This window comes from Chiloscyllium plagiosum, unplaced genomic scaffold (assembly GCF_037043375.1).
Source record: "Chiloscyllium plagiosum isolate Xiang-an unplaced genomic scaffold, Cpla_swu_hap1 HiC_scaffold_37, whole genome shotgun sequence".
Taxonomy (NCBI): Eukaryota; Metazoa; Chordata; class Chondrichthyes; order Orectolobiformes; family Hemiscylliidae; genus Chiloscyllium; species Chiloscyllium plagiosum.
The window spans coordinates 33,524,191-33,546,452 of record NW_028270175.1 but is presented as its reverse complement, the minus strand read 5'-3'; the positions used below and the strand labels follow the sequence as shown (position 1 = coordinate 33,546,452).

General features: G+C 39.7%; 1 protein-coding gene across 8 annotated transcripts in view; it reads right to left on the bottom strand.

Annotated features, from left to right (window-relative positions):
• The window catches only part of disp3 (dispatched RND transporter family member 3), a 492,179-nt gene that overhangs the window by 248,008 nt on the left and 221,909 nt on the right, over positions 1 to 22,262 (bottom strand). For all 8 annotated transcript variants that reach the window (XM_087980574.1, XM_087980573.1, XM_087980579.1 and 5 more), the window contains one exon: positions 1,275 to 1,382. The gene's annotated coding sequence lies outside the window, so the exon portion shown is untranslated. The remainder of the gene's footprint in view (positions 1 to 1,274; positions 1,383 to 22,262) is intronic.

Below are 22,262 nucleotides of genomic sequence, written 5' to 3'. Positions count from 1 at the left end.
CCTTGAGCAATATTACAGACATTGAGTTGTGCACGTAAATAAAATCCAAAATATGCAAATATTTAAAAGGCATTCCCTACAACATCTCATTTAATAATTAAGAGCTGCCTTCCCAAGCATTTATAATAATTTGGATTTCTTTCTTGGGATTACTGCTTATTTTTTTTACTATAATAAATTTTCTCTTTACACATGTCTGCTTCCTCCTGAACTATATGTAATCCCATTGTGTATCAATCATTTTTCCATTTAGGGCAGGTCTTGGTTGATTGACTGCAGGATTAATAATTTTTAGCTTTGCATCTCAAATATGTTAAAATGGCAGTAATTTTAAAAACTGAAAAGAATTGAACGGACTTGTCAGTTAGTGTTCTGGCTTTCAATGAGGACCCAAATTCCAATCCAGCCCACACTACTGTAGTTTTGTTTCCTTGCTCTCTGCCTCTCTCATTCACAAATTCATTGACTTTTGCAAGCAAAGGTTGCTTTTTCGGTTCAGTGACACAGGAAGTATCATTGTGATAGGCAACAGTAAACAAAACCAATAAAAAAACTTCTTAATCACTTGCCTGTGATTACAATGATCCTTTGAATTAAACAGCTGAAGAAGTGGTAGTATGATGCTTATTAACTCAAGCACCAAAGTTTAATTTTAACTGTATGCATGTCTAAAAATGTGGTGATACTGAAGCTACATTTCGCTCAATTAATAAAGCAACTGGTTAGAACCATAGTGAATACAGCTACTCATTGGAACCATACAGACAAGGAAGATCCCAGTAGACGGGAGGCAGTCCTGGTCAACATATACCTCTCAACGAACATTTATAAACAAATCACCTAGTTATCATCCTATTGTCGGTTTGTGGTTCTAAATCTTATGCAAATTGACTGCTTCGTTTCTTACATTACAATATAGGCTACTTCAAAAGTATTTGCTGTCAGTGAAGCACTTTGGGACATTCTGAAATCATGAATGATGCTCTATAAAATCCAAGTCTTTAAGTTTTGCTTTCTAACAGTTACTCTCATTGACTCTCACTAGGTACGCTCACTGCCCATTGACTGGCTAGAGAGGTCACAGGGGTGGTAAATATTGGGTGTTGGCAGGATTATCACTATTGTGAACTTTCTCATGATCAAACAATCTGCTGGATCTCACATGCAGATTTGGGACCATAAATCAGCAATAGATCTTGGAGTGTATGTGGACTCCAGCTCCGAAAAACTAACTTTAGGACGGGCAGTCAAAGCAGCAAAGCAGTTGGACTTACCATCAACACTTGAAAGTATACTAATGCATCCTCATATAATCTGGGACTGCAGCCAGTAATATTCCTATGCGATTCCAGGATCAGGATGTGCATTTCCACATGAATGCCCTATCAATATAAATGGAGAGAAGGTTACATGTTAAAGAATTTTGAGAATGATAAATCAATGCTTAACTTAGTACACCACAGATAACTGGTCATTGCCCACAAACCAATCATTTATTTGTACCAACCAAAGTTCCACCTATACACTACCCCTCAATTCCAGTTCTTCTACAAACTACAGTCCAATCACTGTGTAAACTGTGTTTGCAATAAATGTCTGTTTACATACTTTCAAAATATACAGCAATCCCCACAGCTTCCAAAATATGCAGCAATCCCCTTGATTTTTACAAGGTTTTTTTTCTCATTTTAATTCACAATTAATAATACTGAAAAATAAAAACAGCACAGCTTAGAAACTGAAGTTCTACAGTGGGCAATAGAATAGAGTTTTTTTTCGAAGTTGATGCTCTTGAAAATAATCACGGCTGTAATTTTATAATACCCCATGTAGTTTGGATGGTAGACAAATGGAAGGGGCCTAAAATTGAATGGTGCTGTGCCGAGTGCTGATACACTCCGCAGTAATTTACCAGCAACGTGAGAAGTGTCATATGGTCTGCTTGCCCATGGATCATTTGAGGCCCTTCAGTGGTCAGTTGGAGATTTATGACATGTTATGAGTTAATAAACATTTTTTGTAATACATAGGAGACAATGTTAAAAGAAATCTGCGACTTGCGGATAAATATACTGTTTGATTTGATTTGTTGTCATGTGAAAATACAAATATATAGAAAACTGTCGTTTAGTGGTGCCATCTTAAAACACAGGAAATAAACCAAAATACAGAATATAAAGCCAAAAAAAAAAGTTCACCTTATCGCCTTATTTCAATAAAGTTATGTGGTCTTTGGAACAGCTCTCATTTCTAGCTTGGTCATGGGCCTGGATCAGGGCTCCTCCATGATGCCTGGAGTCCCTGCTGCTAAACTGACTACACTGCTTCAACTGTGCTTCACAATGCCATTGCTGCTGCTGGAAGCAGGTGTTATCAGTCTCTGACACCACCTTGACTCCACCACAGGTGCCACTGCCATGAGTTCACATTGGGCTGGTCTCACAGATACAGCCACCGCCAGTGCCACGGGGTCCTGTGTTGGGACCAAACTTGTCACCATCACCACCTCCGCTGGCAGGCACCTGTGCTTACCCTCGAACCTGGAGTCTCGGCTCAGCTTGTGAGTCTGGACCAGAGGATTAAGCCTGGGACCTGATCCTCGCTCACTGAGAGACAATGGGCTGGGGTGGAGCTGAGGTCCACCTTGTATTGGCAATACTGCTGCCACCGCTGGACACCTTCTCCTTCATCATTTACTCAGCTTTGCCACTCCCTCAGCCCGCACCGCCATCTTCGTCTGCCATTCCATACAGGGTTCACTCTCGGTGATGTCACTGCCAATGCTGCCACAATTGAGGCAAAAAAGTAAAAGACTTTCAAGGAAAATAAAGCAAAAGTAAAAAGCAAAATTAAAACAAAAACAAAAAAGGAAAAGAAAAGCAGATGGAAGTAGACGAGCTCCAGGCTCAGTAGCCTGACCAATGCCAACCTGCTGCCACCATCTTGACAGGGTATTATTCATTCTAAAATGGATGAATTGTATTATTGAGTTAGTTTTGCTTTCAATTTTTAACTACAATTTCACTGTCTTCAGTATCCTGAGGAATACGCAACGGTAAAGATGTCAATTAAAAACCATCCCCAGAGTAAAGTCATTCTTCACTTTCAAAACAAACAAACTTATAGATCTGAATTCATCAGACATGTTTTTCAACTATCAAACAAAGTAATGTTATGGGATGTTAAACAGATCTTGTGCAGCCAGCATTGGTGATACTGCTCCAGCCCATTGAGGTGTCTGCTATAGACAGTCTATGTCTCAGAGCCATATAGGAGAATGGGAAACACCACAGCTCTATAAACCATGAGCTTGGTATTGGGTCTGATGTTGTTGTTCTTTAACACCCTTTTCCTCAGGTGGCAAAAGGTTGCACTAGCACACTGGAGGCAGTTCTGGATCTCTTCATCAATAGCTGCTCTGGCTGACAGGACATTCCCGAGGTATTGAAAGTGGTCCTGCGAATCTACTGGGAAGGAAGATAGACCAACACCAGGGTCTTGACCAGGCCAACATCTCCAGCATCGAGGCATTGACCACCCTTGATTGCTGCAATGGGCTGGGCACAATATTAATTAGGTGGACAGACCCACCTGACACGGTGATAAGGTTGGCACATTTTGTGGAACTTGCAGGAACTTTAGGCCAGAGGTATTTTTCAAGGAAATGGGCTTTGCCTACCCACTAGTTTTGACTGTTGCTCCATTCTCCTCCCTGGCATTACCTCTTGTCATTTGTTCTTACCTGAGGACGTGGAATTTGTTTAATGCTGCTCCCATTTCCTGGCTTCTGTTCTTAACTCACACTGAAAGGCACCATCCACCAAGGCTGAACCGGCTGGGACTGTTTTCCCTAGAGCATCAGAGGCTGAGGGGTGACCTTGTAGAGGTTTACAAAATTATGAGGGGCATGGAGAGGATAAATAGACAAAGTCTTTTCCCTGGGGTGGGGGAGTCCAGAACTAGAGGGCATAGGTCTAGGGTGAGAGGGGAAAGATATAAAAGAGACCTAAGGGGCAACATTTTCACGCAGAGGATGATACGTATATGGAATGAGCTGCCAGAGGAAGTGGTGAAGGCTGGTACAATTGCAACATGTAAATATGAATTGGTATATGAATAGGAAGAGTTTAGAAGAATGTGGGCCAAGTGCTGGCAGGAGGGACTAGATTGGGTTGGGACATCTGGTCGGCATGGACGGGTTGGACCGAAGCGTCTGTTTCTGTGCTGTACATCTCTATGACTCTATGACAGTAGCAGACATTTGTCAGCGTAGGTAGTGGCGTGACTCAACAGCTCTTTGCACTGACCAGTCTGTGTCATTAGAAGAGGCATTACCAATCTAAAAATATAGTCATAGAGTGTGATTATTTTTAAAAAGGTTTAATATATTGTATTTCTTTTCTAATTAATAGTGTATTTGATTTTGCTATGTATTTAAGGTAAGAATACACAGCACTGCACATGTAGGGTGCACTGTTTCAACTCATACATTATTTTGTTGATTTTGCCATGCAAGGAAATTTCCAAAATAACCCAACTCCAGCTTTAACAATAATTCTTCTAAGAATCCATGGTTCATTAAAAGATGATTCACCTAAATTAATGATTTTCAGCAATGTAAACACAACTGCACTGAAGACTATTTCTATTGAGAAAATTATTTTAACAAATAAATTATACATTAATAAGTTGAAGGAACTATTGTAAGCAAGATAATTTCCTTTGCCTGTAAAGTTCCTATCACATCAACTGTAACCTGTGTTAAATCCATTGCAATCATACATCAAGAAATTGTGGTAAATGCACTGTGAACAGCAGGCCACAATGTCACAGATTAGTAAGTGACTGAGAAGATTGTTTTGAAAAGTCTACTTGTTGCAGAGGTGGATTCAAACTTAAAAAAATGCCTCAATGCAAGAGGAGCAATTAGCACCAGGAATGCATAAGTATTAAATTAATCTCCAAAGTACAGATGGCAGTTCCTGCACTGAAGCATTGATGCCTTTGTTAGGAAAGCTAAGACAGGGACTTATTGATTGGACTACCTGACAATAAGTTATCAATATATATGTAATTACAGCAACCAATTTTTCATGCAGCTAAATAGCCCAAAAAGATAGACGAAAAAACTTGTGATCACAGAAGAAGGAAGTGTGCCCATTGAATCCATGCCGGTGTTGTCAGTTCAACTTGAGCGATCTAGTTTAATTCTATTTCCCTGCATCCTTTTGTATCCTGTTTTAAAGATCTTTGGATTGCCACTCAATTAGGGAGAGAAAACAGAAACTAAGATCTGGAGTAGGTCAGTCAGCATCTACAAGGCTACTCTGTCCTTCAATCATGATTGGTCCTCCATCTTGAAGCCATACTCTCACTTGCTCCTGATTGCATGCCTTTAGTATCTTGAAAAAAAATCTTTGTGGAATATATTCAGTGACTTGGCCTCCATAATTTTCTGTGATAGGGAATTCTTCAGGTCCACTTCCTTTTGAGTGAAGAAAAGTTTCATTATCTCAATATTAAATGGTTTGTCCTGTTCTCAGACTGTGTCTCCTGCTTCTAGACGACATTCCAAACAAGGAAAACATCCTCCTTGCATCTAGCTTGCCCAGCGTAGTTAAAATGTTATATGTTCAATCAGATCCTATCTCATTCTGGACTCTAATAAATATAGGTCGAGTCGAAACCAATCTCTCCCTATCGGACAACCTTGCTATCCCTTGTAAAGGAAAATATAAAGTTGCCATTGTCTTAACAGACATAGGGCTGCTCTCTTATTAGAGAGAAACAACTGATGGTGGTTTACGCTGAGGGTCACCATGCCTCAGGACAGGGGAGAGGTTCAAATGGAGTATTCTACATGGTAACCTCAGCCGGTGCGTGAATTGAATCCTCACTGTTGATATCACTCTGCATTGCAAACCAGCTGTCCAGTCAACTGAGGTAACCAATTGCCACCCTTGTATCAGCTTGGCGAACATCTGCTGCCCTCTCTCTCTGGCAAATACATCCTTTCTTAGGTAGGAAGATTAAAACTGCATACATACATCAATATATGCTTTTCTTTTTTTTACATCAATGGGTGTGATTTCACATTTAGCCACTTTGTACTGCCTCTGTCATGTGTTCCTCATTTACTCAGCTTGTCTAAGTCACCTCAAAGCCTCCTTGCATCGTCCTCACAATAATCACCCAGTTTTGTGTCATCAGCAAATTTGGAAATGTTACATTTGAATCCCTCATCCAATTCATTTATAAATAACTTGAATAGCTGGGGCCCAAGCTTCAGATCTTTGCGGTACCCCACTAGTCTTTGCTTGCCATGTGGAAGAGGACTAATTTGTTCACAATCTCTGTATCCACTCTGTTAACCATGGAGGCTCAATGGTTAGCACTGCTGCCTCACAGGGTCAGGGACCTGAGTTTGATTCCAACCTTGGGTGGAGTTTGTATATTCTCCCCATGTCTATGCTAGTTTCTTCCAGGTACTCCAGTTTCCTCCCACAGTCCAACAATGTGCAAGTTATGTGGATTGGCTATGCTAAATTGCCCGTAGTGTATAGGGATATGTAGGTTGGTGCATTAACCACACAAAATGCAGGGTGATAGGGTTGAAGTGTGATGCTCTTCGGAAGGTCATTGTGGACTTGTTGGGCTGAATGGCCTGTTTCCACACTGTGGGGATTCTATGATGATTCTATAACCAATTCTCAATCCATGCCAAATTTGCTTTAATTTTGCTCGCTAAGTTCTCATGTCAGACCTTATCAAAAGTTGTCTAAAAAATCCAAATTTTTTGGATATAGACTGGTTCGCCTTATTTATTCTGTTACATATTTAACAAAAATATGCAATAATCATGCTATACATCCCCAAAATTAGTCCAGTAGATTTGTTAAGCATGATTTGCCTTTCATAAATCCATGCTGGCTTTGTCCAGTCCTGTTAATGTTTTCCAAATGTTCTGCTATCAAGATTAGATTAGATTAGATTAGATTGACTTTTATAATAGCTTCTAGTATTTTTTCACATGATGTATGGTTAACTGATCTGTAACATTACATTTTTTTGCTCCCTGCCATTATTAAAAATTAGGGTTACATTGATCACCCTCCAATCTGTGGGAACTGCTCCAGACCCCATACCATTTTCAAAGATGACCTCCAATGCATCCAATATTTTCAGGGTCACTTCCTTTACTTTTAAGGATACATATTATCAGTCCTGGAGATTTTTCAGCCTGTGACCACATTAATTTCCCTGGCACTATTTTCTTGCTAATACTGACTTCCTTTAATTCCTCCCTCTCACCAGACCCTTGTTTCGTTAAAATTTCCTGGACATTTTTTACATTCTGTGTTTTGAAGATAGAGTCAAAGTATATATTTAATTCTTATGTCATGCTTTTGTTCACCATTATAAATTCCCCAGTTTCTGCCTATAAGGGACCTAAATTTGTCTTCACTATCTTTTTCTCTTCAAAATCTTAAAGACGCTTTTACCATCAGTTATTATGTTCCGTGCAATTTTATTCACATATACTTTTCCCCTATCTGATCAAATGCTGTGCCCTCTTTTGCTGAATTCTAAAATGCTCCTAATCCTCAGGCTTGCTGGGTTTTTTTTCTGGCAATTTTACAGGTTTGGTCTTTGGATCTATTACTATCCCTAAGTTCCTTTGTAAGCCATAGTTGAACCAACTTTCCACTTTTATTTTTGTGCCTGATAGGAAAGGATAATTCAAAGCAAAATACTGCAGGTGCTGGAAACTTGGAGCAACCACAGAGTATGCTGGACTAATTCAGCATGTCTGATAGCATCTGTAGTCAGAGATACAGAGTTAATGGCTCGAGTCCAATACAACTCTTCTTCAGAATTATGAGTAATTGTTGCAATTCATGCATATGTTATTTAAATACTAATCATTGCTTGTCCACTTGTTAGTATTTTTAGTAAGGATCCCCAATTTATCATGGTCAATTTGCTTTTCATACCTCATAGTACCCTTTTTTTTGAGTTCAGGACTTTAATTTTGGATCTTACTACTTCATTCTCAATTGTAATGAAAAATTCTGTTCTTGTTGCTGTTCCCCAAGAGAGCTGCACAGAAAGATTGTTAATTCATCCTTTCACATTACACAATAGCCACTCGTGAGAAGCCTATTCTCTGTTTGATTCTTCAATGTGTTGGCCTAAAAACCATCGCATACTCTGTCTAGAAAATCCCCCTCCACAATATCAGTGTTTGTTTGGTTTGCCTGACCTATATCTAAATTAGCGCTGAAAATGTGTTGCTGGAAAAGCGCAGCAGGTCAGGCAGCATCCAGGGAACAGGAGAATCGACGTTTCGGGCATAAGCCCTTCTTCAGGAATCATACATCTAAATTAAATTAACCCATGATTAGAGTTGTACCCTTATTCATGCATCTCTGATTTCTTGTTTTAAGGTCTTTTCTTACATCTGCACTACTGTTTGGCAGCCTATAGACAACACCAAACAACTTTTTCTGCTCTTAGTATTTCTTATTGCCACCCTTACAGATTTCATATCATGATTTTCCTAGCCAGTATGCTTCTGCACTACTCCTTTATGCATAACGTTTACCTACTTCCTTTATCTTTTTGGCCATTCTTCTTAATTAATGAATATCCCTAGATATTCAGTTCCCATCTTTGGTCAATTATTAGGCATGTCTTTGTAATCATATTCACATCGTAACCATTTACTGTATATATTTTTGTACTGCTAACTCATCCACCTTATTTTATATGCTCTGCCCATTAAGACAAAAAGCATTTTGATTTGTCTTTTTAGCCTTGTTAGTCATCTTGTCTTTATTTTTTACAATGGTTCCATCTGTTTTTCACCAATTTTTTTTCTACTTTCCACTTTTGCTTCTTACCTTCCTGTTGTTTTGTTTCTATCCTTGGTTCCTCCTCCTGTCTCCCTGCTTAGGTTCCCAAACTCTTGCCATTCCAGTTTAAACCCTTTCTGACAGCATAAGCAAACAGCAGTCTGAGGACAATGGTTGCTATCTGGCTAGATGCAACCTACCCTGCTTGTACCAGAGTCTCACCTTCCCTAGAATCTGAATCACTCCCTTCAACACCTTTTCTCCCAGTCATGTATTCATCTGGTATATTGTGTTACTTCTGCTCTTGCTAGCACTTGACATTGGTAATAATTTAGGAACATGATGTATAGATTGTGCAATCACAGCCTACTACATTTTCATTATAACCCAGTAAATATTATGTGACATACAAAGTGACAATTTTCACAGAAAAACATAATAATTGTACTACACATACCAAGGACAGATCCTTTTGATCAGCTTTAAATGAACCATTCATTGCACTGATTGATCTATACATTCCACTATACAAAATAATTACACGTAAGTCACTTACAAATGTCCACAATTAACATACATATTAACACCTAATTGAAAACCCTGACTCAACTTGTCCTTAAACAAAACGTAAACAGCATTGTGGGATCATGGATCAAACCGCCTGCATAGACATTATGTGTTTTTTTTTACTTGTTATGGCACCATCCGAAAAGCCAAATGCTTTCCTATCCTTGAACAATGACAGAATCGGACAGGGTCAGCATCGGTATACAAAGGACAACTCTTGACAAATCTACTGGAATTTTTCAAGAGTGTAACGAATGGAGTTGAGGGGGAAACAGTGGATGTAGTTTATTTGGACTTACAGAAAACTTTTAATAAGGTTCCACATAAGAAATTTGCATTTAACATTAACGTGCATGAGATTGGAGAAAGTGTTCTGACATGGATACAGAACTGATTGGCATTCAGAAAACAAAGAGTACATTTAAACTGTTCTTTATCCAAGTGGTAGGCAGTGAGTAGTGGGGTTCTTGTGCTTGGACCCCAGCTATTCACAATACATATTCATAATTTAGATGAGGGAAAAATGTAATTTCTTGAGAATTGCAGATAGCACCACGCTGAGTGGGAGAACGAGCTGCGAGGAGGATGCAGAGATGCCAAAATGTGATTTGGGCAAATTGAATCAGTGGCCAAATGCATGGCAGATGAAGTATAGTGTGTATAAGTATGAGGCTATCTACCTTCGTGGCAAAAGCAGGAAGGCAGATTATTATCTGAATGGTGACAGATTGTTGCAACGAGACTGAGGTCTCCTTGTACACCAGTTGTTGAAGATAAGCAATGTAGGTGCAGCAGGCAATGAAGAAGGCAAATGGTATTTTGATCTTCAAGAGGAATTGGGAACAGGGATACCTTCGCAGGGTCATTGCGTGCAGTGTTCAGAACCAGAGGTCACCATTTAAGGATATGGGTAGGCCATTTAGGACTGAAATGAGGAGAAACCTCTTCCCCTAGAGAGTGGTGATGCTACAGAATTTTCTGTCACAGAAAGAAGATGAGGCCAAAACATTGAATGTTTTCAAAAAGGAGTTAGACATAGTTCTTAGGGCTAAAGGGATCAAAGAGTTCTGAGTTGGATGACAAGTCATGAACATATTGAATGAACAACTCAAGGCACTGCGAGGCCTACTCCTATTTTCTACATTTTATGTCTACTTTATTTTAGATTAAACACAAAATCTATTTTTTGGTAATCTGTTAATAATGGCACACAGCATTAAGGGTAAAGATGTTAATCATTATTGTGCTATGGTGGTAGGCAAATATATGAAAGGCATTTTCTGTAATATGAAGCTCCAAGCTGGCAGTTCTGCTTGTGGAAAGTCCATCTTGGGGAGCTGGAGATTATTTTCTGAACAGCACTCCCTGGTAGTAATGTCTCACAATGGAAGCATTGTATTGCTGAACATCTCTACCACCAACACTATTAAGATTCATCCATAAAATAACATAACAATGTCTACCTATGATATAGATGTCCACTTAGAGTGGTTAGTTTTCTGCTTTTTACTCAAGAAGGCATGCTGTTACAAAATTCCAACTGTGCATTTCAAAATTTATCAACCAGAAAATCATCAACATGAGATTAAAGCCTTGCGAGCTAGCTTTTATGTACTGTGGATCAGAACACAATACAATGACTGTTTCCATAGAAATGGAACATTGTAGGTCCCATTGGCATTGGTACCCCATGAAATTCAACACCAGCTTTATGCTGTATAAATACTGAAAATTGAATTTGATAGTAGGCTTATGAATCCTGAGTGGCAGAAAGCTGAATAATTTAATATTTCCAAACTCAGAAAAATGTGTTTCTTCTTTATTATGTAACTTGTGAGCCCACTAGTCTGTTATCTTAGGTAACAATCTTATGCTAAGCCAATAAAACAGAGAACTTCAGATGTTGGAAGTCAGAAAAAAAAATTCTGGAAAAGCTCAGAACTCTGAAGGATTGCTGAACCTGAAGCATTAACTCTGCTTTCTGCCCACAGATGCTGCCAGACCTGCTGAGCTTTTCCAGCAAATTTTGTTTTGAATCTTACGCTAAAGGCTAGCTGTCACTGTATTGGTGTAACTAAATAAGATAGGGAACTGTTGAATTACCATCTTGTATAGATGATTTGATGTAAGCTGATTAATGGGGACATAAAACATTTAAACTACTATATGAATGTAGCGGAAAGAAAGGTTTGTACAATTGAACAGATGTGAAAAGTGCAAATAAAACACAAAATCTAAACTTTTTAATGAGTTTATTTTCCATAACAATTATAATTCTTTACCAATGTTGTAGCATGTTGCATCTGTTTTGAATGCTAAACTACACAAACTCTTTCAGAGCATGAAGTCATCTTGTTCGTGTCAAGAAATATGGTCAAAGTCTGACAGCAATTGAATTTTGGTCATTCATGGTTACATAGGTCTTTTAATGCCTAAGAAAGCAGATGTTACTTCCTCACTTGCTCCATCACTAAACATTGGTTGATTTCTCCACCTAGCCATGACTCCTACCTTAGAGCTAACAAGAAAGGAATTTTAAAAATATGGTATTTCCCTTAATAGCCATAGCATAGTGAACTCTCATATTGAACTGCGTTGATGCAATTACTGTTTTTTCTTTATTGTTCTCAGGTTTGGTTCAGAATTATAAGCTGAAGTTGAGAATTGAACTTTGTACAACAGCTTGTTTTAAAAATAAGAGAAAAACAAACTGACGTTTGCATGTGGGAAGTAGCCTGAAAAGATAATTTCATGTTAATTAAGAACTCTCCAGACCTTTTCACACCAAATGTGTTATGCTCCGGACTGGCAGCTGTTTGGACATCACATTGAGCAATCAAGGGGAGACCAGTACTGGCCAGCTAACCACACAAATATTGGAAAAGAGAAACCAAAGGTTGAACCGACTTTTGATTGGGTTTTTTGGGCTGTGTGCATTGAAGCTGCTGGACTGGGGTGCCATATTTGAGTTTTCCTCTTTCTAGTTTTATATCCAGATAAAAAAATGGTGAATGATCTGAAAAAAAGAATCCCAGTTTATAAGAAATAAGTGAACACTCTTTGGAGCCCGCTGGAAGCTGTTTGCATTGACTAGTGACTTAGGAATTCAGGCAAGATCCAATCCTAAGTGCCTGTAATGCAACATATCACTCAAGGATTTTACAAAGACCTGATACATTGAAACAGTTATTGAACTGGAAAATTACTATTCTTTTGTTTTCTTTTTAAGGTTATCCCTTAACTGTGTCTGTCTATCTAGGTGAGAGAGGGGGGCTATGATCAAAGAAGATTTGGCTTAAAACACAGGTATTAATTAGATTACTTTTTGTTTAGCTTTGCTCTAATAAAGCTACAGGATTAGAAATAAATTGTTAATTTCTGTTTAAGTTATAAACTTGGTGTCTGATATCTATTATTTGTCAAGTCCACTGAGTAACAATTGGGCAATTTTGAGGACCATCAAATGCTATAATTTCAGTGTTGCCAATCCAGTGTCAGGGAGTTTGATGTGGTTTGGCCTACTATACTTGTGTTGTAATACGTAGTGAACTTTAACATATATCGTGAGAACTATTCAGTTGAATTGCAAGCTGAGCAATCACTTGTACCTGTGGACATTATTAGTCATTATTGGATATTGTATTAGAGTAAAATTTCGAAGATGAAGTTGGAGGATTGGTTGACAATGTAGATAATACAGATTGCTTGCAACACGATACATATCATCAATAGAAAAAGATGAGGTAATGTGTTTCAGCAAAAACAATAGGGAGAGGCAATAATGACTTAATTGTACAGTTCTAAAGCATGTAGAGGAAGACGGGGACTTGGGATTAATGTGCATAGATCTTTGGTAGGAAATAATAAGATTACAGTTAGCAAAGCAGATGAGATTTTTGGCTTTATAATTAAAGCCATGGGCTATATTTTAAACTTTTTTGTCAGCTGCATTAGGGTTTTTGCACCAAGGCCGAGTGAGATTTCTCACTGTATTTTAGCAACCTCACCTCATTAACTATCAGTCCTATAGCATGCCTAACTTCTAGCTCCATGGCTTGTTTACAGAATAACTCACCACTCAGCAAATGACTGCCACTCCTGGTATCCACACCATCTTTAAAAGATTGCAGTGCATTGAGACGAGCATTTGCATTCTGGCATTGTCCCTTACTGAAACGCAATGACATAGCAGCCACAAAGCCATGCTGGCCACAGCAGAGAGTCAGCATGCCTGATATTCCCTTGTACAGACAATCCTAGTCACTGTTCAACCACCGGGCCACACATTTACCTGTCTAGCAACATCCTTCTAAATCCTCTCTAGGTCACTGCTGAACAACATGGATGCTCTTCGCAGCCAGTATCAAGCTGACACCAAATACCCCACACCGACTTCCATGTCCAGAGTTTTCGATATGTAGTTTGTTTAGCGTATTTGTTAAGATGGAAAGCTAAATATTAATGAGGCAAGTTGTGCCTTGATAAGACAACTAACAAGCAATAATCCCCTTTAATTGACATTCATGGCCGTTTATCAAGGAACTGACCTTGCTGACTGGCAGATTAATAAAAGATGCAGCGAGTTGCTCCTGGCATTGAGATAGGCCACGCAGGACTTTGAGTGATTTTGCCATAAATCTTGCAACAGTCCATGTTGTTCAGTCCATTATAAGATTCTGCTAATTAAGTACAAAATCAGGGATGCTAGGCTAATCTGATTGGGTTAAAGCTAAAGAATCCAGTCTGGCCACAACACTTTAGGAAAGGTATGAGAATCCTTGAGAGGATGCAGAAGAGCTGTGTGGGAACAGTTCCATGGATCAGGAATCTTAGCTGCAAGATCTTGATCCCTTTACCAATAACGAACCTATCTCTGTCTTAAATACTCTCAATGGCTTGGTCTCCACAACCTTTTGCGGCAATGAGTCCCACAGATTCACGACCCCCTTACTGAAAAAATTCCTCCTCATCTCAATTCTACAGAGTCATCCCTTCACTCTGAGGCTGTGCTCATTGGTCCTAGTCCCTCCTCCGAGTGGAAACATCTTCTCTATGTCCACTCTATCGAGGTCTCTTAGTATTCTGCAAATTTCCATCTCCTCCCATCCTTCTACACACTATTGAGTACAGATCCAGAGTTCTCAACCATTCCTCATATGACAAACCCTTCATTCTTGTGAACCTCCTCTGGATCATCTCCAATGCCAGCAGATCATTCCTTAGATATGAAGCCCAAAATTGTTCACAATATTCCAAATGTGGTCAGACCAGAGCCTTATACAGCCTTAGTAATACATCCCTGCTCTTGCATTTCAGCCATCTTCAAATGAATACAAACACTGATTTGCCTTTCTAACTGCCAACTGAGTTAACTTTAAGAGAATCCTGGACTAGCACTCTCAGATCACTTTGCGCTTCAGATTTCTGAAACCTTTCCCCATTTATAAAATAGTATATGCCTTCAATCTTCCCATCACACTGCAGAACCTCATACTTTCCCACATTGTATTCCATTTGACACTTCTTTACCCACTTTTCTAGCCTGTCTATGCCTTTCTGCAGCCTCCCCACTTCCTCAGTAATAGCTGTTCCTCCATTTATCTTTGTGTTATCTACGAACTTAGCAAAAAAGCCTTCGTTTCTTCATCTAGGCATTAACATATAATGTGAATAGTTATGGTCCCAATACTGACCGTGTGGGAACTCCACTAGTCACTGGCTGCCATCCTGAAAAAGACCCTTTTATCCCCACTCTCTGCCTTCTGCCAATCAGCCAATCCTCTATCCCTGCCAACACCTTGCCCTAACACCATCAGCTCTTATCTATTTAGCAGGCTCCTGTGCAGAGTTCTGAGGAATGGCCACTTAACCCAAAACATTAACACTGATTTCTCTCCACAGATGCTGCCAGAGCTTTTCAAGTAATTTCTGTTTTTGTTTCTGATTTAGAGGATCTGCATGTCTTTGGTTTATCATAGAATCCCTACAGTGTGGAAACAGGCCATTTGGCCCAATAAGTTCACACCAACCCTCCGAAGAGTGACCCAGCAGAAAATAAAGACATACACCATGGGAACAGAACCTTTGGTCCAATTCATCCATGCTGACCAGATTTCCCAAACCAAACTAGTCCCACTTACCTGCGTTTGGCCCACATCCCTCTAACCCTTTCTTATTCATGTAACTGTCCAAATGTCTTTTAAATGTTGTAACTGTGTCTGCATCTTATGTGCCATCGTAAGAACAGACTGATGGGCAGAGGGGGTGGGGTGGCCATGTTGGTAAGGGCTGATATTCAGTCCCTTGCGCAGGGGGACCTAGAATCAGGGGATGTAGAGTCAGTATGGATAGAGCTGAGAAATTCTAAGGGTAAAAATACCCTCTTGAGAATTATCTACAGGCCCCCAAACAGTAGTGTGGATGTCGGATGTAAGTTGAGTCAGGAGCTAAAACTGGCCTGTCGCAAAGATGTTACTACAGTTGTTATGGGGGATTTCAACATGCAGGTAGACTGGGAGAATCAGGATGGTATTGGACCTCAAGAAAATGACTTTGTGGAGTGCCTCCGAGATGGATTCTTAGAACAGCTGGTGCTGGAGCCTACCAGGGAGAAGGCAATTCTGGATCTGGTATTGTGCAACGAACCAGAATTGATCAGAGACCTTGAAGTGAAGGAGCCATTGGGAGGTAGTGACCATAATACAATAAGCTTCAATCTGCAATTTGAGAGGGAGAGGGTACAATCGGAAGTGACAATATTTCTGTTGAATAAAGGGAACTATGGAGCTATGAGGGAGGAGCTGGCCAAAGTATAATGGTGCAATACCTTAGCAGGGATGACAGTGGAGGAACAATGGCAGATATTTCTGTGTATAGTGCAAAAGATGCAGGATCAGTTCATTCTAAAAAGGAAGAAAGATCCTAGGAGGAGGCATGGGTGGCCGTGGCTGACGAGGGAAGTTAAGAAACATATAAAGTTAAAAGAGAAAAAGTATAACATAGCAAAGAAAAGTGGGAAAACGGAGGACTGGGAAGCTTTTAAAGAACCACAGAGGATTACTGAGAAGGAAATACGCAGAGAAAAAAATGAGGTACGAAGGTAAACTGGCCAAAAATATAAAGGAGGATAGTAAAAGCTTTTTTAGGTATGTGAAAGGCAAAAAAATGGTTAAGACTAAAATTGGGCCCTTGAAGACAGAAACAGGGGAATATATTACGGGGAACAAAGAAATGGCAGAAGAATTGAATTGGTACTTCAAATCTGTGTTCACTGGGGAAGACACAAGCAATCTTCCTGAGGTAACAGTGGCTGAAGGACCTGAACTTAAGGGAATTTATATTTGCCAGGAATTGGTGTTGGAGAGACTGTTAGGTCTGAAGGTTGATAAGTCCCCAGGGCCCGATGGTCTACATCCCAGGGTACTGAAGGAGGTGGCTCGAGAAATCGTGGATGCGTTGGTGATTATTTTCCAGAGTTCGATAGATTCGGGATCAGTTCCTACGGATTGGAGGGTGGCTAATGTCGTACCATTTTTTAAGAAAGGTGGGAGAGAGAAAGCAGGAAATTATAGACCAGGTAGTCTGACTTCAGTGATGGAAAAGATGCTGGAGACAATTATAAAGGATGAAATTACGACACATCTGGATAGTAGTAACAGGATAGGTCAGAGTCAGCATGGATTTATGAAGGGGAAATCATGCTTGACTAATCTTCTGGAATTTTTTGAGGATGTAACTCTGAAGATGGATGAGGGAAATCCGGTAGATGTAGTGTACCTGGACTTTCAGAAAGCTTTTGATAAAGTCCCACATAGGAAGTTAGTGAGCAAAATTAGGGCGCATGGTATTGGGGGCAACTACTAACTTGGATTGAAAGTTGGTTGGCTGACAGGAAACAAAGTAGTGATAAACAGCTCCATTTCGAAATGGCAGACAGTGACTAGTGGGGTACCGCAGGGATCAGTGCTGGGACCGCAGCTTTTTACAATATATATTAATGATAAGAAGATGGTATTAGTAATAACATTAGCAAATTTGCTGATGATACTAAGCTGAGTGGCAGGGTGAAATGTGAGGAGGATGTTAGGAGAATACAGGGTGACCTGCACACGTGAGGTGAGTAGTCAGATGCATGGCAGATGCAGTTTAATGTGGATAAATGTATGGTTATCCACTTTGGTGGCAAGAACAGGAAGGCAAATTACCACCTAAATGGAATCAATTTAGATAAAGGGGCAGTACAAAGAGATCTGGGTGTTCTTGTACACCAGTCAATGAAGGTAAGCATGCAGGTACAGCAGGTAGTGAAGAAGGCTAATAGCATGCTGGCCTTCATAACAAGAGGGATTGAGTATAAAAGCAAAGAGGTTCTTCTGCAGTTGTACAGGGCCCTGGTGAGACCATACCTGGAGTATTGTGTGCAGTTCTGGTCTCCAAATTTGAGGAAAGACATTCTGGCTATTGAGGGAGTGTAGCGTAGGTTCACGAGGTCAATTCCTGGAATGGCAGGACTACCTTACGCTGAAAGACTGGAGTGACTGGGCTTGTATACTCTTGAGTTTAGAAGACTGAGAGGGGATCTGATTGAGACATGTAAGATTATTAAAGGATTGGACACTCTGGAGGCAGAAAACATGTTTCCGCTGATGGGTGAGTGCCGAACCAGAGGACACAGCTTAAAAATACGCGGTAGACCATTTAGGATAGAGATGAGGAGAAACTTCTTCACCCAGAGAGTGGTAGCTGTGTGGAATGCTCTGCCCCAGAGGGCAGTGGAGGCCCAGTCTCTGGATTCATTTAAGAAAGAGTTATATAGATCTCTCCAGGATAGTGGAATCAAGGGTTATGGAGATAAGGCAGGAACAGGATACTGATTAAGGATGATCAGCCATGATCATATTGAATGGCGGTGCAGGCTCGAAGGGCAGAATGGCCTACTCCCGCATCTATTGTCTATTGTCTATTTCCTCTGGCAGTTCAATCCACAAATGCCCACTAGCTCTCCTTTGTCTATCTTGCATTTTATTTCCTCAAAGAATTCCATGAGATTTTTTAGTCATGAACGCCCCTGATGAAGCTATGCTGACTCAGCACTATTTTACAAGTACTCTGCAATATCATCCTTCATAATGGATTTTAAAATCTTACCAACAACTGAGGTCAAGTTAATGGCCTATAGTTTACTGTCTTGTGTCTCCCTCCCTTTTTAACAGAGGAGTTACATTAGACATTAGACAGTGCTCTGGGACACTTCCTGGCTCCAATAATTCCTGAATGATCACCACCATTTCCTCCACAATTTCCCAAGCTATCCCCCTCAGAACCATTGGGTGTAGTCAGGGTGATTTATTTGTCTTCAATCCATTCAGCTTCCACAGCATCTTCTGCTTAGTGATTGCCACTACACTCACCATTGCCCCCTGACTCTCTTGAAGTTCTGGTATGCTGCTGTCTGAGGGGCAACCTTATAGAGGTTTATAAATCATGAGGGGTATGGATACAATAAATATACAAGACCTTTTCACTGGGTTGGGGGAGTCCAGAACTAGAGGGCATAGGTTTAGGGTGAGAATGAAAAGATTTAAAAGGGTCCTAATGGGCAACTTTTTCAGGCAGAGGGTGGTAAGTGTATGGAATGAGCTGCCAGAGGAAGTGGTGGAGGCTGGTACAATTACAACATTTAAAAGGCTCAAGAATGGGTATATGAATAGAAAGGGTCCAGAGGGATATGGGCCATGCTGGCAAATGGGACTAGATTAGGTTGGGATATCTGGTCGGCACGGACGAGTTGGATCCAAGTGTCCATTTCTATGCTGTACATCTCTATGACTTTATGACTCTACGGTGTCTTTCACTGTTAAAACTGATGCAAGGTACCTGTTTAGTTCCTCCGTGATTTCTTTGTTCTCCATTATTACTTCTCCAGCCTCATTTTCCAGTGGTCCAATGTCCACTTTTGGCTCCACCTTACCTTGCATAGATTTACAAAATATTCTTGCAATCTTCTTTTATATTATCAGCAAGTTTACTCTCATATTTCATCTCCTTCCTCATCATTCTTTGACAGTTATCCTTTGCTAGATTTAAAAGGCTTACTATGTAATGGAGTAAACCCTCCTGTTTAATTTAAACCAGCAACACAGAAAAGATTTATCCCATGCAGTAATCTGTGAAAATTCAAGAGGCCAAGAATATTTAAAGTAAAAATTAACAATTTTATTTCTTAAAGTATAACAGAGAATAATTAACTAATAACTATTTACAACTCCTTCCTCTAACCTAACTTTTACCTTCCCTTCTATACTACTAGTCCAAAAATAAACCTGATTAAGATTGACCAAAAATTCAAATTTTCAAAACCAGCCAGATGTCGAATCTTCTCTTATATTTTCCTCTGTCTCCTTCTCTTCTTCTTAGGGATTTCTGTTTCACAGGTTACTAATCGATAAAGCTACCTTTGAGAGAGCTATTTTTCAGGTAGTCTATACATACCGGTGGCTTGGCAGTTCACCTCCCAACTGTTCAATTTTCCCCAGTCTTACACCCCCCAAAGCATCGGATTGCGTCACTGGCTTTTAAGATTGTAAATTTACTAAATTCAAAATTAATTGGAGTTTGGTATTTTCTGGGGTATAACTTAAACTGATTGGCCAAATTCAAATTTGTTTTTGTCTCCAGGCAACCAGCTACCCTACTTGCTGGACCACATGTTACATTATATCTTGTTAAAACACTTGGTGCTGTCAGGCAGTTCTGCTAGCTTTTAACTCTCTTAAAGGTACAGTACACCCACATTTTCATAACACCTCCCCTCTTAAGAAAAAAATGAACCATTATAATGAAAAGATCGCTTCATTTTTTCTATTCTTTAAACACATTACTCTAACATACAGATAACTTTAAGTTCACCTTAACTTCTTCCCATATAACAATGAAACATTAAGTAGACAAATCTCATCTAAACTTTATCAGTTAAATCTGTGATAACGCATCTGCAATTACAATCTTATAACCTGCAACATGTATGATTTTTAAATTAAGAGACTGTAACATAAGACTCCAATGAAATGGTCTCATATTCTTGTCTTTAAAGCTTTCTAAGAATGTAAGTGGATTGTGATCCGTGTACTCAACAGTCTCCGACACATTGCTCATGACAGACATGTTAAAATGTTGTAAGGCCAGTACCAACTAAATAGTTCTTTCTCGATTGTGGAGTATTTCCTCTGGTGGATGATGATCTTCTTCGACAAGTAACCAACTGGCAGTTCAATTCCATCCTCATCTTCCTGTAGGAGTACAGCTCCAACTCCTGTGTTACTAACATCTATGGTGACTTTAAAAGGTTTTGAAAAGTTTGGGGTAGTTAAAACTGGTTTGATGGTTAATATCAATTTCAAATGGTCGAATGGCTCTGTCCACCGAAACTTTGTGTTCTTCTTCAGCAAATCGATTAACGGTGCCAATACACTGCTGAAGTTTAAAATAACTTTCTGATAGAATCCGCTGAGTCCAAAGAATCGAAGTACCTCTTTTTTCGAAGATGGTCATGGATATTCCTTGATGGCCTTTATCTTCGTGCTCCATGGGGTAAACCTTCCATGACCAATGTTACGTCCCAAGAACTCTACCTCTGCTTTCTCAAATTCAGTTTTGTTTACATTTATCACCAGTTTTGCTTCTCGTAGATTTTCTAAGAGCTCCGCCAACTGTACTTACTAAATATCACCACATCATCCAAATAGACCGCACAGTTTGTAAACCCAGCCACAACTCTGTTCTTGAGTCTTTGGAATGTGGCGGGTGCATTCTTCATTCCAAAGGGCATCACTTTAAACTGATATAACCCATTTTGGTTAGAAACACAGAAATTTCTTTTGCCGTTTCTGATAAAGGTACCTGCCAGTAATCACGCATTAAGACAACTTGGTAATGTAATTGGCTTGTCCGACTTTCTCGATACAGTCCTCCAATCTAGGAATTGGATATGTCTGATTTTGTAATGGTGTTGACCTTCCCAAAATCTATGCAGAATCATCGAGTCCCGTCCGGTTTGGGAACTAAGACGATCGGCGAACTCCACTCGCTCTGACTTGGTTCGATGATGTCCTCATCGAGCATGGCCTCTACCTCCTTCTGAACCTATCTGGCTTTGAAAGGATTTAGCTGATGGGGTGTTGCTTTATCAAAGCACTATTTCCTACATCTACTTCATATACAATAGAATTAGTCCTCCCCATCTGATTCTTACATATGTTCATATACTGCAATAACAAACCTTTCAACTGCATTCTAGGCTCCTGAGACAGATAGCTTACTAATTTAACCCACTCCTCAAAGACTTCTTCATTTTTTAATCTACTTTGAGGCACATGAAAATCCACATCATCTGGATTTGATTCCTTATTCTGCGAGATAATAACTAATACCTGTTACTTTAATACTTTCTCTCTAGTATAATACGGTTTCAACATGTGCACATGACATCCCAATACCTTCTTTTTGCTATCTGGCATCTTTAATAAATAGTTCACCTGACTCAACTTTTTCTCAGTTTGGCAGGGATCACTAAACCTGGCTTTGAAGGGATCGCCTATCACTAGTTACAGTACTAACACGTTATTCTCTCGGGAAAAAGTCTGAGTCTCAGAGCTTTTATCTGCCAACTGCTTCATTCTACACTGTGCCCTCTTTAAGTGCTATATGGCTAACTCATCTACTTTATTTAGTCTCTCCCTCACCTCCGATACATAATCTAATGTGAGATCTCGGACTTTGGTCATGTCAATTTTTATTTAATTAATTTTAAAGGTCCTCTCACTTCATGACGAAATATTAACT